This window comes from Nannospalax galili, unplaced genomic scaffold (genome assembly GCF_000622305.1).
Source record: "Nannospalax galili isolate Female #2095 unplaced genomic scaffold, S.galili_v1.0 scaffold861, whole genome shotgun sequence".
Lineage (NCBI taxonomy): Eukaryota > Metazoa > Chordata > Mammalia > Rodentia > Spalacidae > Nannospalax > Nannospalax galili.
The window spans coordinates 1,729,004-1,744,294 of record NW_008345581.1 but is presented as its reverse complement, the minus strand read 5'-3'; the positions used below and the strand labels follow the sequence as shown (position 1 = coordinate 1,744,294).

General features: G+C 41.1%; 1 pseudogene; it reads right to left on the bottom strand.

Moving 5' to 3' along the window:
• Nucleotides 1–229: 229 nt before the first annotated feature.
• Nucleotides 230–8,206, bottom strand: LOC115071816 (annotated as a pseudogene).
• Between the last annotated feature and the right edge of the window lie 7,085 nt (nucleotides 8,207–15,291).

Below are 15,291 nucleotides of genomic sequence, written 5' to 3'. Positions count from 1 at the left end.
CCTGAGATTATTTCCAAAATCAACCCCTTGGCTGGTGGTGGCTATGTCCTTGCTAATCCTGGCTCTGGAATCAAATTTGTTTGCAAGACTACAAAATGGTCTCTTAAGACTGTAAAGGACATTGGACAATTTTCTGTTCCTTTTTTCCAGTCTTAAACTGTGTAGAACTATAGTTATCCACACGATAAACTGTTACTTTTTAATGCACTTTTTTTGGTCTTTTTTTTTTTCACAGCATAAACAACTTTATTACAGGAGCTAAGATGACTCGTTTGCCTTTCCGGGCTCTGATCGTCCTCAGGTAGAAACCAGTTCCTTGCCCTCTAGCACAGAGCCATCTGCTCTACCACACTGCCCGGGTCTTGATGCAATGCAGGCAAGAAGCTTGCCCGGCTGGAACTGCTCCTCCAGAAGACTGCTGATTTTGGCATTCTTTTTTCTTTCATATTTCTTTTGAATTCTTTTTTTTTTTTAATCGCTTTTTGTTTAAAATCTCTTCCTTCTCGGGAGTCAGCTTGGCCCCCTGCTTGCGGCCCAGGCGCAGTGCATAGCGGGACCGTCGGTTCGGCGTGCTGTCAATGAGCAGTTCTTCACTAGGGTCTTGGTTCAGACCAGCTCATTATTGGATGCGTTGCAGGCCGGGTACTTCTTACTGCCTCCTTGAACTCCAACTGTGTGTGTGCGGCCACGGCCAATCTTAGTGTTGGCAGCAGGAGATGTGCATGACTTGACGCTGGCTGGAAAGGGGAAGAAGAAAGTTTCACGGTCTGGTTTCTAAAAAGGTTTTTGGTCTTTTTGAGACAGGGTCTTCCTGTAGCCCCAGCTGGTCTGAACTCGATATGTGAACCAGGCTGGCCTTGAACTCACAGAGACCCACCTGCCCCTGCCTTCCGAGTGCTGAGATTAAAGGTGTGTGCCACCACGCCCAACACAGTGTACATTTTTAAATGCACATTTAAAGAACAGACCTAGCATCCCTTGGGGGCCATCTTAAGTCACTGATACGCAGTAGCGCTCTTCACTTGCTCTTTTGGCTATGAGGATATTCTAAGGACCACCAGCACTGTCCAGCAAATAACGTCTGCCTACCGTGCCGCTTTACAAACCTGTCTCAAGAGGTCCTTTCAGTCTTTGAAAAAACTAGAAAAAAAAAATGGTATTAGTGGTCAAATGCTTTGCCTGCCAGAGTCATCAGGGACTTTTACCAAAACATCAGGGAAGTAATGTTTCCTATACTACAGACAATGAAAGCCATCAACTATTTTCACTACATTTCTGATAAACCTGAAAAAAAAAAAAAAAAGAGGTACAGTGTAACAAAAGTTAAGTATAAGCCAATCTTACTAACATGGATGGAAGAGTCCTAAAATATTAATAAACCAATATAATAGTATATTACTTGAATTGTAACATCATTTGAGGTGTCAGTCCAAGATGCAAAGAAAATTCAACAACAGGAAATCTATTAATATGTAACTCATATTAATGAACCAAAGGAAAAAATACTTCCCTCGATGCTGACAAATAATTAGCTAGAATTAAACGGGTATTCATGAATTTTCAATACTTTTAATGAACTCTGAATTGAAAAGAATTTTTAATAGAATTTTTTAAAGTATCCATCAAAAACCTAAAGTAAACATCACCATTCATAATGATGAAGACTTAGAATACTGTCATTAAAATTAAATAAAGAGGCCTGCTTTCTCAAGTCACAGTAGTCCACATTGTGGTGGAAGTCACAACTGAGGGAGTAGAAAAGCAAATATCGAGAAAGGAAGTCACTAACATGCTACTACTCGCAATTATTCTTTCCCGTTTATAGATGCAAGATAATCTAGAGTGATAATTAGAAACAAGAGCTATTCAGTGACTATAAAACTAGTAGACTAAGATCAGCAACATTTTTATACAGCAATAATGATTACAGTTAAAATATGTAATAGAATATGTGTACATATGTAATTCACAATAGCAAAAAACAAAAGAAGAAGAAAAGAAAAAGAAACCTGGGAGCTGAAGAGATGGCTCAGCAATTAAGAGCACTGACTGCTCTTGCAAAGGACCCAGGTTCAGTTCCCAGGACCCACACGGTGGCTAACAACCATCCCTAATTCCAGTTCCACAGGATCTGACACCCTCTTCTGGCCTCCATGGACACTGCATGCATGGATGCACTTATACACATGTAGGCAGAATACTCATTTACAAAAAAATTAAATGAAAAAATAAGAAACCTAGGAATGACTCTAACAAACAGCCTTGAGAGAAAATTATAAAATATTATGAAAGAACATAAAAAGAAGTCTTGAATAAACAATGGATGTCTGATTCCTAGATGGAAAACGAAATGAAGATATATTTTCCCAATAATATGATCCATCCCAAAGACAGTAAAATTTGTCAAACTGATTCTGAAGTTCCTATGTATGGAAAAGTAAGGTTCTAAGAACAGTCAATACAGTTCTAGAAAAAAGAATGTGATTCGCAACTAGCTGGGGTCAAGATATCATAAAATTATTAGCAATTAAAATGGTGTGACATTCATGTCAAAATAAATGAGGAGGTTAATGAAGCCTGATAGAAAGCTTAGAACATGGTGATGACAGATGTGGTTTATACAACAGAAATGAAAGGACAGAGCATTCAATTCATCAAGTTGGACACCTTGGCTTTCTGTCTAAAAAGTGAAAGCAGACAATAGTTGTATGCTACATACAAAAATGAACTCCAGGGAGCTGGGGAGAGGGTTCCGTTATTAAGAACACTGGCTGTTCTTGCAGAGGACCCAGGTTCAGTGCCTAGAACCCACATAGTGGCTAACAACCATCCATAACTCCAGTCCCAGGGGACCTGATGCCTTCTTCTGTCCTCCTCAGGCGTTGCACAACATGGCTGCACTTACATACATGCAGGCAATACACTCTTACACAGAAAAATTAAAAATACATAAATAAAATATTCTTAAGTAAATAAAATAAACATGAATTCCAGATCAATTAAGGGTATAAATGTGAAATGAAAATACTAAACTACAAAGAAAAATAAGGCAAAATTGGCTTCCAGTTAATGATGGAAAGCCAATTCAGATATTAGTCTTAACTGCTTCTTTAAATCCCAATAAAATAACAAACAATGGATTTCCAGGGCACAAAAGTACAAAAACAAAACGTATAGAAAATAAGTGCAGCAGTCTGTAGAAGACAGTTGAGTAGCAACTGCCTCAGCAGACCTCAAATGCCAAATTCTAATCTGGCAGCAAAATCTCAAGGAGCACTTCTGATTTACTGGACAGAATCTCCCAAAGATTTATCATCTGGCTTTACCAATAACATTGGCTAGGACATGGGAGTAAAGATGAGCTATAAACAGGAAATAGGTGAAAGCTTGTTTAAGAAGCATTTAGACCCAAAATTCCTATTCTTACTTGCTCACTAGGGAAATTGCTCCTCTCTGACCTGGCAGTTAATTCTCAGGTAAAACAGAAAACTCATGAACTGGAAGACAGTCTTAACTCTGCAGGTCTGGGGCTGCTGACCCTTTCCCTCCACTTAGTTCCTAGAATTCTGATATCCAGAATTGTATTGTGTTCAATCAAGAACATAATAAGTGAAGCCTATTACTTTCTATGCTAACCTAAAAATTAATTTAAAAGTAACACTAAAAAAGAACATGGAAAGCCTCTCCTAGCAATTAAAACTGTAAGTATTCAGATTTGAGAACTTGAAGGGATATGATGATGAGAGTTTCCAAGCAGAAAGCTGGACTTCCCTCTTCACTGAAGCCTGTTTTAGCAAGTCCCCCACAGGTTGCCTAAATAGTTCAAATGTGAAGGGGCAACCAAGAATCCCAGGCATTTGAAGGAGTCCTCTATTTGAAAGTCAAGGGAGGGGGAATGTGCAATTTGAAGGAGACCAGACTCAATGTGGGAAGAAGAAAGCTTTCTGAATTACTTTTAGCATCATTACAGATATGAGAGATGATGTTGTATATCCAGAAACTAATAGCAAGATACTATTTTTAAAAGAAAAAAAAAAAAAAAAAAAGGCCAGGCACAGTGGTACACACCTTTAATCCCAGCACTCAAGAGATAGAGGCAGGCAGATTTCTGTGAGTTTGAGGCCAGCCTAATCTACATAGACAATTCCAAGCCAGAACTACATAGTGAAAATCTAAAAGGCAATTTGGAAGAATGCTACAGAGACAGCTGATGTTAAAGTTTCTGCATTGATAGGGAGGAAAGAAGGAAGGACGGAGGGAGGGAGGGAGGGAAGGAAGGAAGGAAGGAAGGAAGGAAGGAAGGAAGGAAGGAAGGAAGGGGGAGACAGGCAAGAGAAGAGAAAAGAGCATTTTTGAAGACCCATGGAAATTAAAGAAGCAAGAAGGGGAAAAAAATTCCTCTGAGAATTAAATAGATTTACAACAAACATTGAGATTATGCCTTAAAGTAGAATAAAAAGATAAAGAAAGAAAACTCAAAAGCATTTACAAAGCTTGGGAGCAATAGTTTAGGAACTAAATAATAGGAGATTCAGAAAGACAGAGCAGAGAAAATGGAGGGGAAGAACTTATAGAGATATAATTCAAAAAATTTCCCAAACTGAATAGGCCCCATGTACCTGTCACCACCCAGCAAATAGATGAAAACTAGCCCACATCAGCACATACCACTGTGAAATTTCAAAATGTTCTAAGAAAAACAATAGCAGAAGATAATCAGGCAGTTATCAGAATAGCATCTCAGTCCTGAGCACTTCGAAGGCAGAAGATAGTGCACTGCTGTCTTTAAAATCCTGATGGGAACTCATTTGCAACATAGCTTTATGCAACCAGTAAAAGTATTCAGTGTAAAGGCATCGAAATGCACACACTTTCAGACATTCGAGTTCTCAAGTCTCATCTATCCCTTCTTGGGAAGGTTCTGTAATATATGGTCTCTGCCAAAACAAAGGAGTAAACCAAGAAAAAGGAAGACAGGGATGCAGAAGACAGGAATTCAACCCAGGAGAGGGAAGAGGAATGTTCTTAGGATAATACACGGGCTTCAGTGTAAAAGCAGGCAGCGCTGATGGGGGATTTTGACAGGATTCCTAATGCATCTGAACATGTCAGGAGGTGATGTTTGCAAACTCATACAATTAAATACAATGCAGAAATTAAAATGAACCAATGCAGGGCTGGAGAGATGGTTCACCAGTTAAGAGCACTGGATGTTCTTGCAGAAGACCTGAGTTCAGATCCTAGAACCCAAATGGTGGCTAAAGACCATCTATAACTCCAGTTCCAGGGGATCAGACACCCTCTTCTGACCTCTTTGGGCATTGCACACACAACATGGGTGCACTTATACACATGCAGGCATAACCTTCATACACATAAAATAAAAATAAGTAAATAATTTAAAATGAACCAATGCATATATCCCAACATAGAAAGATTAAGAAGATAAAAATATTGAGCAAAAAAGCAAGGATACCTATGCGATCACAACATCATCCATATCTGAAAAAGCAAGAGAAGCCAGGTGTGGTGGCGCACGCCTTTAATCCCAGCACTTGGGAGGCAGAGGCAGGTGGATCTCTGTGAGTTCAAGGCCAGCCTGGTCTACGTAGTGAGTTCCAGGACAGCTGGGGCTACAGGGAGACCCTGTCTCAAAAAGACCCAAAAAAGCAATAAAACAAATACAAAGTCTAACAATACTCATGTATGAAGATGCCATGATGAAACCCATTACTATATGTACTAACCTAAAAGTTAATTTCTTAAAGTACATACACACAAACACATATGCACACACAATAACCATAAATCCAGACACGGTGGTACATGTTTGTAATCCCAGTATGTAGTTTAGTGTGTTTTAGTTCATGTGTATGAATGTTTTGCCTGCATGTATGCAATGCCCACAGAGGCCAGAAGAGGGGGTCAGATCCCCTGGAACTGAAGTTATGGACAGTTGGTAACCAACATGCAAGTGCTGGGAACCAAACCTGGGTCCTCTGGAAGAGCAGTAGGTGCTCTTAACCGCTGAGCCAACGCACCAGCCCCTGTAATCCCAGTATTTGGGAGGCAGAGACAGGAGGAAAGCAGGACTTTAAGGCCAGACTGAGCTACATAACAAAGTCCTATTTTTTAAAAATAATAATGATGATGATAAGTATTCTTAAATAATACCAACAGTACTGTAGGCTTTTTGTGGACGAGAAAAATAAATGAAGGCCATAAAGTTCCCTTTCCTGGGGAAAGAGGAATATACACGATGCACTGGAGAGAAGTAAAGGAGGCTCCCCTTTTCATAAACTTCTATTTCTTTTACATGAATTTAAAGCCTAAAGCAAATGTGCCTAAATGTTGATATCCGTTAAGTCTGGATAGGAAGTATACACTGGAGATCTCACTTTGATCTTTCTATTTTTATACATTTTTCTTTTCCAGGAAGGAAAGTGGGAAAGGAGCCAAAAGAAAGACAAATACTGCAGTCCCAGGCTTGCCAGGACTGGGCTCAAGGGCCAGAACAGCAAATGGACAGCAGGCCCCGGAACAGGAGAGGTCTCACTCGTAGCTTCTCATGTCGTTCGATCTGTTGCTCGCAGCAGAATGCAGCCTTATTCTATAAAGTGTGTATTTTCTCTTTCAACTAAACTCCCTTAGTAATTTCAATCCTTTTTCCTTTCTCAGCATAAGCGTTTCATCAACAGCTCATGAGAAGGAAGGGTATATATATATATATATATATATATATATCACATCCCCATAATATTAAACACGAGCTCTGAACTCACACTGTGGATATATATATCAGCTCCCTTTAATAGCAGAAACGGGCTCTGAACTCAAGGTTTGGAAAGGGCTCAGTAATTAAACATATTCACTACTCATATCACTTAATATAACAATTGTCCTAATAGAATAAAATGTTTAAGTACCAATTAACTCTCCCCCTGGCTGTCAGCTATACCTGTCGAGCTGCTGGCAGGCTGAAGATTCTCCCCTCACCTGGTAGCAGCATCCTTAAAGACAGCAAAGTACCTGGAGGAAATCAACATGGCTTTGGGTTCCTCTGTCAATAACATCTAAAATGTGACAGCAAGCATCCTAAGAGGCTGGGACTTGGGAGTCAGTGGTGATGAGAAGGTGTTTGTTCTGTTTAACACCAGATTTGCCCTTGGCCATGAAGGGACCTGCTAAATGCTCAGCCTGAGTGCACATTCACAGCTTCTAAAGAAACCCAAAAAGCTGAGCCTACAGATGCCAGTGCCTCTGGTCTTAGATAGACTCGAAATAGTTCATCACAGCTCTCATTTGATTTGGAACTGAAAGGGGAATTGCAAAGAAGACAAAATGAAAGGCACTGGACAGTCATTCTGCCTTTATTAAAAAAAAATGACTCTGAAGTTAGCTGAGAATGTTAGGGACCCAGGTCAGTGCTTACGGTCACTGACGCTTGATGGATTTCTGGCTTCAAATGTTTTATCAAGACAATCCACCTTGTAGCAATCTCCAAAGAAGACTGTGTAGCTCTATTAAGTATGCAATTTGTTTTTTTTTAAGTTACTAAATACGCTTTTTCACAACAACGACAAGTCATCTCCCTCCTGGAGCCCGAGGAGTTTGTCACCCAGCTCCCTCTGCTTTTCAAAGCCGGTCATCAAAGAGCAAAGGAAATGTCATGACTTTGGAGCGGTCAGAAAGCTCTTAAATAGCAGTGCAGGCTATTTCTCCTTTTGTGGCACAGAAAAGAGTGGACAAACACAATGAATAAATAATCCCATTGTACTTACAAATGTGTAACAATCCTTCAAAATGAGGTGAGGAACAAAGACAGGCGATAACAAGGCAGCCCAGGTCTTAACGGGACGGCCGGTAATTCCAGGGCCTAAACGGCTTTTGCAAACAAACACGCACAGCAGCCAGGAGAAAATAAGAATTAAAAATGGCATCCAATTCAAAATGCAAGAGGCACAGCCTAAACGGCCTTCTGCATAATTCACTTCGGACACTTTCAGCCACCGTGGGTACAAGCGTCAGGTCAGGGCCAAGGTTAACACCTTAAACCATTCAAAGTAACTGACTTTGAACTAATCATAAGGGTCACCAATGGTTGCTCAAACACCTCTTCATCATTTTTACTTCGCTGCAGCTGTTCCTTTTTCCTTTTAAAGAAGCCTTGTTGTTTTATGTCCAGACATTTGCCCAAGGCCACCATTTTTCATCTGATTCCGAAGCTACCCCTTCCCCACTTTGAATACTGAGCACTGAGTGAGCTGGCAACAGTCTGGCATACGTTCTGATTTTATGTCATTCTTGTACATTCAGACATAAAGTAATATGATGAAAGTAATTAATTCTGGTATTCCTAAGCCATCTTTGCATTCTGAATCCAGCTCTTCTATGTCTCTTTTCAAAACTAATGCATAAATGGCCACAGTTTTCAACCTAATGTCATCCTCTGTACCATCATAGAGCCAGACATTAGAAAGGACTGTTGCAAAATGGCGTTTTCTGGACAATATTGGGCCATTGAGCACATGAACTCACAGCAGCTATGGTGGCTGGCACAAGACCCACACAAGATCAAGCCAGTCAAAATTCCAGCATAGGCGAGGGAGAGATTCACAAGGCCCCACCTGTCACTGAGGAGCAATTGGCAGTTGATGGCTTCTGAGGCAGGGATAGTCAAGTTTTCTTCACGGATGTGACTCCAGTAGGTTGCCCATGCTCCAGTGGATGGCCCCACACTCATGCACTTACTGGCAGTACTCATTAGACTCAGTGGATTAAATAAAGAGGACACCAAGTTGGGAAGGAGGGACTGCAGGTGTCTGGGTGGAGTGGAAGAGGTGAGTGTGGAGCCTGTATGATCAAAATACATTGTATACATGTGTGAAATTCTCAATGAATAAATTTAAGATATATTTTTAAAATATTGGTGAAGCAATATTTTGTGTGAGTGTTCCATTCATGTCTGGGACTCTCATCAAGCTGCAGATCCCATAGTAAAAGTTTTAATGCTAGAGCTTTCTCAAAAACCCAACTGAGGTGATTCTAAGACACCATTGGCTATAAGATACATCCTGATTTCACACACAATTGAAGCATTAATGGACACAGTAATTTTATTAGGTCCATAATGCTGCTCAAGCTAAAAAGATGGGGATGCAAGGCAGGGAAGAGGGGTGCACATCAATTTCGTTTAAAATTTTGCTTTAACCATCCCAAGACAAAGCACCATGGTGAGGAGGGAAGAATACTCATGTTGTGAGGTTGAGGCTATCCTTGTCAGACATAGCAGACATAGCAAGTTCCAGGTCAGTCGGGGCTACACAGAGACAGAGAGAGAGAGAGAGAGAGAGAGAGAGAGAGAATAAATGGAAATGGGGAACAGAGAATCTTCAGGCCACAGACATGTTCCCAGGCAGATAACTATTAGGAAATAAAGCATGTAGAATCTGGAGTCTAAATTCTCCATGTATCCTCATGCCTCATAGAAAGCCTTTGAGTATCTTCAGGAATACAGGTCCCAGTCTGAAAACCACACCAGAGGAACCTGATGTCTAACATACAGGGAGTAGAGCAGGTTAGAAGTCTAAGGACTCTCACGTGGAAGCCACAGTGTCTTGGGAGAGCATCAATTCCCATAGCCACCAGGAGCCATCAATCCAGGATGATGCCTGACTCCTCCTCCATCCCATGATCCAACAAACCAAAACTGAGACAAGGGAGTAACTCTGTCTGGTATTTTAGCAAGACAAATACTGACTCCCCTATCACACAGATTCATAGTAAGAGCTCCCTCACTCCATCACAGTGTCTGTTCCAAAGGCCTGTCACATAAACATCTAGCCAGCGAGCGTGCCTAGGTGCTTATGAAAATGCATGATGTTTTTAAAATGTTCTTCTGTGCTTTAATCCCCCTTTAAAATTAATGTTCCTAAATCCCGGGGCTGCTGAGATAGGATCTCAGCCATCTGCCCCTGCCAGTTTATGACATCCTCTGATTAGCAGAGAAGCTGGGATGGTAATTTCACAGGGACCCACACATTCTTTACAGACCTCACTTAAGAACACAAACAATTTTTCAAAATGACATATATGTTTAACTAAAGTAGCAAATTGTCTTCCCCATCCCTTCTTGGTTAGAGAACTTGGAAGATACCCTGAGACTTCGGAACTTCTCCATACTCAGGGTTTCAGATGTGATTCTTCCTTACCAGCCCTCTGCTTATAGCAGAATGGCATGTTTGTGCCTGTCAGTCTCCTGTCCATATCCTTGCTGTCTTTCTGACACTCATATTCGGTGATGCCCTGACCTCACATCTCTGAGAATTTTAACAAAGGTGTTGCAAAGCATGAAACAAACAAAAGTGCCCTTCTATGTTTAAGAAGTAAATGCTCTTAAAAAAATAGAAGTGAATGAATACTCTAGTCCAGACACGTACGATCCGAACTATTATTACAGTTCGAGGTTTCATAAGCCAGAGAGTCAGGATGCTAACAGAAAAGTAGCTGGACTTCCTATGACTCCACTGTTCCTGTCTTGCCTTCTGCTTCCACTAGCCAGTGTAAATAATTTAGTCACCCCTGAAAATGCCATCAAATTAGTAACAAGGAACCCATTCTAAGACTGACTTACTCAAATTTTCTGTGGCCCTTGCCCCCCATCTTGTCTCTCTCTCTCGTCCTTCTGACCCAGACAAGCTGGTAAAATCCAAAGACAGCTCCAGAGTCCAGGACATAGGGAGGGACATGAGAAAGCCAGTGGCCATCACACCCTCAGCCTTCTGATGGTCCCTGCTGTCATGAACTCTTCGCCTTTAACCAACCACCATGTGCCTCCTGATGCTCTCCATCAATATTTTGAGGCCTGCGGACTATATGGCCTAGGCCTCCACTTCTAAATTTTTTTTTTTTGGTCTTTCTGAGACAGGGTCTCCCTGTAACCCCAGCTCTCCTGGAACTCACTATGTAGACTAGGCTGGCATTGAACTCACAGAGATCTCCCTGCCTCTGCCTCCTGAATACTGGGATTAAAGGTGTGCACCACCACGCCGGGCCACTTCTAAAATCTTAAAGAGGGCACAACTCTGAGAAGCACATCTTAAAGGCGCTTTGGCTTCCAGAACTTTAAGGTAAACACTATTGCTGAAGACAGGACATACTTCAGACACAGGACTTGGAGCAATTGGGGCTGTTGATTACCCCCAAAATAAAAGTGCCACTACTGCACCAATATAGTTTACTGTGCCAGTCATTATTGTGGTTATTAGGCCTTAAAGTTGGGGAACTGGTCTCTAAAGACCAGCTCTTATAGTATCTTTTGATACTATGCAAACTGCCAAGGGAGAAAAACAATCAATGGTCCTAGCCAGCTGTAAAGCCTACAAACCACAATGACCACCCCAGCAAATCTTACTGGTACTGGAGTGGCACTTTTTTCAATGTATATTTTTATTGAATTTTTATGGATTTCATACATCTTAATCATCTGCACCCTCCCATAGCCTGCCACAGAATTTCATGCATTCTTCATATGTTAAGATCTATTGAGTCAAGTTTGTATACCCAGATATCCCTCAGTGTGAGTCCATCCACTGGATCTTGTTCAACTTCTCTAACATCACTCCCTTAAAGAAAATCAACTCTACCTCACCCAGCAGTGATCAGCTGCCAATAGTTCCTTGGCTAAGATTGGGGTCTCCTGCCCATTTCCCCAGTTCTATGCTGATTTTTGTCTGATTAAGGTTGCATGGGTCTTGCGCATGCTGTCACCATTACTGTAAGTTCATATAATCAAAGTCCCAGGAGCCTGTAAGACTCTGTTTCCTTAGGATCATGCACCACCCCTGGCTCTTACAATCTTTCTGCCCCTCTTCTGCAATGGTCTCTGCGTCTTGGGTGGGTGAGGTTTAATATAGGAGTCCTGTCCAGGGACACATACTCTGCAGTCTCTTATTCTCTGTACCTTGACCAGGTGTGGCCTCCTTGTGTTCATCTCCCTCTATTGCATGAGAAAGCTACACTGATGGGAGTTGATAGATACATTAGAATTCTCTCTATCCCTTATTCCACTGTGTTCCATGAGCCTTAGGTGTAGAGGTTCCACTACTGATGTGTCACTTAGGGTTGGGCACCTCACAGACACTTATCCTCTGTGTGTGTAATAGTTTCCATCTGTTGCAAAAGGAGTTTCTTTGATGAGTGGTGACTGGCATACTTGTCTATAAATATAAGGATCCATATTTAGCATATAGTAAGAAATTACATTTGTCTAGGGATGTGACAGGCAACAAGCGTAGGGTTTTCTCTAAGATCCATAACCTCTCCAGCCATGTGTATTTGATTATGTTTACAGTGCCACACATAAGTTCCCTCCCATTGAGTGGGCTTTAAGCCCAATCATATAGCTGTTGATTTCCCCCAAAATAAAAGTGCCACCAATATAGTTTACTGTGCCAGTCATTATTGTGGTTATTAGGCCTTAAAGTTGGGGTTGGACCATCAATTGGTGTTCTCCCTTAGCAGTTTGCATAGTGTTCTCTAAAACTATGAGAGCAAGTCTTCAGGGAGGAGACTTCCAGTCAGTTCCAGCTCCATTATTCCAAGTCCTGTGTCTGAAATATGTCCTATCTTCAAAACTAGGGTTTTATATTCAAGTTCTGGGAGGTACTTAAAGATACTAGCCTGTATCATTTTGAGAATCTCTTGAACTACTGTGACCAACAAAAGTGGGGGTACTTTGTAACTGGGGAAAAAGGAAGGAGAGTTAGATAGGGAGAGGGAGAGATGAGAGATAAATAATGCTTAGGTGGTATAAAAAACCAGAGGGAAATGTATTAGTTCAAAAGTCTACTGAAAAAAAACACACATACAATATCTGTACATGCATGTATGTGTATAGCTGAAGGCTGTGTAACAAGAAACATAGGGCCATACAGGAAAAAAAAAGTATTTCTGTCATATCCCTAGACCAATGTAAGTTCTTACTATATTCTAAATACATACTCTTATATTTACAGACAAGTGTACCTCTCACTCATCAGCTTCTTTTTGCAACAGATGGGCACTATTATGAAATGCCAGAACTGGTCAAATGCAGAGAATAAAGTGTCTGTCAGGTGCCCAGCCCTAAGTGACTCATCTGCCAAAGTGCAGAGAATAAGAGATTGAAAAATGCTTATCCTTGAATAGGACACCTATATCAAATCTCTGCCTCCTAAGGTTCGGAGAGTGTTGGCAAAAGTGGGAGTGGGGTGTGGAGGTGCGGTAGAAAGATTGTAAGAGCCAGAGCTGGTGGATGATCACAAGGAAACGGAGTTTCCAGATGGCTGTGAAGTTAGTCATACGAACGCACATCAATGGTGACAGCATGCACAAGTCCCACAAAATCTCAAGCCAGACAAAATCCCAGCATAGGCATGGGGGAGTGCGTAAGAAGCTTACTGGCTACTGGGAGAGGCAAAGTTGGTTTTCTTTAAGGATGTGACACTAGGTAGATTAACCAGACTCCAGTGGATAGACCCATACCCAAAGACTTTTGGGGACAGAAACTTGACTCAAAAGGCCTTAATATATATGAGAGAGTACATGAAATTGGGCGGGGGCATTAAAAAGGGTGCGGATAGAGGAAGGTGCCTAAACATGATGAAAATGTATGAAATTTGGAAAAATTAAATAAAAATTTTATTAGAAAAATAAGGGCGCTCTGACCCAGCAGGTGAATGGAAGGGACCTCATCCCATCTCCATCCTTCCTTCTCCAGCTCAGTCACTTTTCTCTGGAGCTACTGCAATCCCCTGAGTACAGTGCGCTCTCAGGAGCCATGGCACCGCCTCCAGGGGAACGTTACAAAATACCTGGAGTATTTCTGTAATGGATTTCATTTCAAATTTTTCACATCCAAGTGGAAGTGTTATAAGAATACATGGCTGACTACCCAAATAACCTACAAACTTAGCATTAGCGCTATTATCTACCATACAAAATCCTACTCAAATATCCCCAATAATGTTCTCTGAGACAATCTAATTTTGTTCTCAAGCTTCTTCAATGACCTGTAATCTGAAACAGTTCTGGCATTTGGTGGGCAGGAGCCAATAACAATAAACTTTACACAATGCATATTATGATCCCAATACTAGAAAACTGTTCTAAGTCCCACATGCCTTCTGAGTACCCAGAAGGTCATAGAAGTTTAACATCAGGTACAGTTAGCTGAACCTGAGCCTAACGCCGTTTTACAGGTAAACAGAAGATCGTTTTTGCATGCTTTAAACACATTCAGTTCTCAAAGACAGCATCAACACCATAAATCAAGGGAAGATCGGACCCCATTTTGCTAGAAATTACTTCAAGAATTGTCCATTGTTCCAACAAAGTCTGTCAGGTGGCAATGCCGTTCATCATATTTAAACTGCCATGTGAGCCCCCATATCAGTTTGTGTTCAAGGTTTGTCATATTCACTGTCCTAGTTTGTTCTTCATTGCTGTGACAAAACACTGTGACCAATACCAACTTGGGGAGGAAAGCGTTTATTCAGCTTACATCTCCCAGGTCGCAGTTCATCAGGGAGCCCAAGGTAGGAACTCAGGGCAGGAACCTGGAGGCAGGAACTGGAGCACAGGCCATGGAGGAACGCTGCTTACTGGCTTGCTCCCCTGACTGCTGCTCAGCCTGCTTTCTTATACAACACAGGCCCACCTGCCCAGGGGTGGCACCACCCACAGTGGGCTGGGCCCTCCCACATCACTCATCAAAAAGATGCCCCACAGACATGGCCACAGGCCAGTCCAATAGAGGCAATTCCCCAATTGAGGCTCCCTCAACACAGGTGCGTCAAGTTGACACTAAACTATCCAGCACATTCACTGTAACTCTTTGCTCAAGTTTGAGCACAGAAATACATTATTATTTTTTCAGTATGGTAGTGTCCGAAACTCAAATAAAAAGACACATTTTAAGTAGTTTTTTATTTCTTATTTATATTTCAGTTGGAGTGCTCAATTACTGTAAATATAGATCAATTTTATTTCAGAATTATAAGAGAACTTGGCAAAGTACCAATTATAAAAAAAGCATTCTATAATGAAACTTACTATTTTATACACTAACCTAAAATCATTCATCAGAAAATAACATTTTTAAATGGTTTCAAATTGTTTAAATTATGTAAATTAGGGAAATGTGAATACAGTAACTAAGGAGCTATCTATTGTTCATTATCTTTAAATGTAATCATTATTCTGAAATTGTTTTCTTTTTTAATTTTTATTTATTGTATATGTGTGTGTTGT